Source organism: Medicago truncatula, chromosome 8 (genome assembly GCF_003473485.1).
Source record: "Medicago truncatula cultivar Jemalong A17 chromosome 8, MtrunA17r5.0-ANR, whole genome shotgun sequence".
Classification (NCBI taxonomy): Eukaryota; Viridiplantae; Streptophyta; class Magnoliopsida; order Fabales; family Fabaceae; genus Medicago; species Medicago truncatula.
Window position 1 is genome coordinate 13,859,228 of NC_053049.1, and position 3,454 is coordinate 13,862,681.

Here is a 3,454-nt window from a genome sequence, read left to right on the forward strand (position 1 = left end):
TTTTTTCTCTTCTCCAACTGTTACCATCGGCCCAAAGTGAATTGGTTGTTACAATCATGTGTGGAGTTTATGAAAGTGCAGAAATAAGTTGTGGCAGCAACAAAATGAGACAAGTAGGCAGGTTGTTAAGCGTGCAATCCATCTCCTTGAGGATTGTTGAGCTTCACAACATATTCGGTCTCAAAGAACAACATATATCTCTACGTCACAAGGTGGCACCAGCAATAGAGAAGTGGTAGGTATTAGAATATGTCTTCGAAACGATTCAGGTGCATTTGTTCCGCGAAAACAGACTTTTTTTCTCCTCTTTGTGATGTTGATGTGGGAGAGGTTGTTGGCTTTCACACAGCGTTGCAATGGATGGTTGCGCTTCATTTTGATAATGTGGATTCTCTTGATTCTAAAAGAGTCATAGATCATTTTAAGTCATATATAGTTGATCATAGTGAATGAGATGTAATGGTAGGCATGCTAAGTATGTGATCTTGATTAATATCCTAGTTTTTTTTTTTTTAACAAGCCAAAATAGAATATAATAATCACCAAGAGTTATTCATCTCGCACAAGGCGTGCAAAGATAAACGTTCCTAAAAGAATACAAAGTTCAGTTTGGCTAATTAAATTAAATATCCTAGTTATTTATACTTTAAATTAAATTAACTAGGTAAATAATCAAACGGAATTAGAAAATAAATCATTAATTTAATAATTTAAAATTTGTTCAATTTTTTTACTAATTTAAACTGTTTCCCCCTTTTCTTTTCTTTTTTAATATCTGTTTTCCCATTTTGAATCATGTTTTAGGATGAATTAATATTGTCCTTTGTGTTTCTCAAAATATAGCATTTGGATTTTTTTTTTTGTTAACTACATGCAATAATTTGCATTTGCACGTAGATACTAGTTTAATATATCCCAAATTTTAATGTTTACGGGGAAGAAAAAAAATTAACTTTAGTATCATATCATCATTTTTATATAGTTAGAAACTTATATAGTGCTACTGCTAACTAGTGTGTAAGCACTGATCGTTATTGGTGTATAACTGTCTTCCAATACTGAAAGTGAAAGCAATAAAGCATCTCAAGTATTTTTATCTCATAACCTCTGATTATTTGTCGTTTTTAGTTACTTATAAAACTTTTTTTTACCTTTTTATGTGATTGGCAGAAGCATTTGGGAGTGCAAGTTTGGATGCTTTTTGAAGTAAATAATCAAAATTATCCCAAATATTTGGTACTTTTATTAAACTAGTCTCTTGCTTTTTGGCTGTTCAATAATCTTATAATCGGTGGACCCTTTTCGATAAGTTAGACAATATTTTTCTTCTAAAAGATGTTTGAACATAAACTTTTCTCTTCTCTAAAAGATTATTAAATAATAATATATATCTCTTCTCTTATGTTAAAATCAACATTTCGCTCCCTTGATAAACAATTTAGTACATTTTAATATAATCAAGCGTATACTGCATATTTTCTTATGTATTTTTCATTAATTTTTTAAAATACGAGTAAAAAAGAAATCAATGAATTGCCCTTGTTATCTTACTCCCTCCGTCCAGGAGACGTTTTAAATCTTTAATTCATAATACAATAACAGGACACAAAATACAATAATATAAGAATATAAGAATACGAGACAAAATAAATTTTTTTAAGTGAATTATTTATTCGTTAACGTTTTTATGCACCAATTTTATTTTAACGAAGTTCATTGTCCCAGGCAATGCAATTGAGCACTCTACTCGTGAAATGGTCAATACCAGCACCACAAGCAACCATGAGGGGAAAAAAACTGAGCAGAAAGAGAATATTATATTCGAAACATGTAAGACATTAAATGTGGTACTCGATTAAGTTTGAACTCGATTTCGTTGTAGGAGTCCAACCCTTCACTATATTTAACTTGCATTAGTGAATGATGAATGTTACTTATATATATTAGAGTAAATTACATTTTCCTCCCCTCAAAAATGCATGAATTACACTCTCATCTCCTCTTATGTTAAAATATACACTCCCCTCCCCTATAAGATGCTTGAATTACAACCTCCTCCCTTAATAATTAAATAGGGACTACACTTTAATCTATTTTAACATAAATAAATATTTTTATAATATATATTAATTTTGAATCACCATTTAAAAAATATAAATTCGTTTCTTTATAATCTAAATTTAAATTTAAATATTTTTGTAATTAATTTTATAATTTAGAGTACAAAATTCACTTTTAAATAACTATACTTAATCGATTTTAGTAATTTTTTACATATTTTAATATTATTTTAGGTTGTTTCATATTTTATAACAGGGTTTAAAAATATATGTTAATGAATTGTGAATAAAAAATAGAGAAAGATTTTCAAAATTTGATTATATTAAAATGAACCCGCAATGTTTTTTTCCTTTGAAGCGTGCTAGATTATTTCTTTACTAGATTATTGGAAATAAAAAAAAATATTGAGGGACTAAAGCGTAGATTTTAACTTAAGAGATGAGGGAAATGTAATTCAATCTTCTCTCAAAGGAGGGGAGTGAAATATTTTCTAATATGTTTTGAATAAGAGAGGAGGGGAGTGTATATTTTAACATAAGAGGGGAGGGGAGTGTAATTTACTCTATATTATACGATAGGAATGCTAACAAAATTTCTTATTTTAAAATCTTAACTCAGGATTTAACTCAAGTTATTCGGGATGGTTCATAAGCTGTGAAGCCCCGATACTTCAAAATGGATGACGTACCGTATCCCCTGCATATCCTGCACCGATACCTGCCTGATACTTCCCGATACGTATACGGAGAGTATCCAAATATTAAATTTTATTTTGTTAAAAAATAATTATCCAATACTTTCCGATACATCCCGATACGCACGGATACTTGTGTTTTTTTATATTATTTTGATTTCTGTTTTTTTTTTTAAAATAAGAATAAAAACATTATATTACTATGATATATATACATTTCCTTTATCTTTCTTCGGTGCCCATACGACCCACACCACACCACACAATCAATTGCATCTTTCCCTTTCTCTTAATCGTCAATATTATATTTATATTAATGTCCTACGAGCCTGGTTTCTTGTGTTTGTTAATAAACTTGCATATTAAAAAAATGGTTATAATTATAAAGTACATTTAATTATATAATTTTTTTATTAACGTATCCCAGCCGTATCGTATCTTGATTTTTAAAAATTTTCCATATCGGCGTATCGGTGCAGTATCGTATCCGTATCGTATCTCGTATCCGGGCTTCACAGTTCATAGGAGTATATATATGTCCCAAAATCTTGATTGCATTCTCAAAAACAATGTGATGAATAATTGAGAACAAACAAACGTGTTATATTCTGCAATGAGAAAAGTTAACAAAATTTTAAAAAATATTTGCTTGCAATTTTAAATTCATAATTTTTCTGTACCATTTAAACAAAAACCATC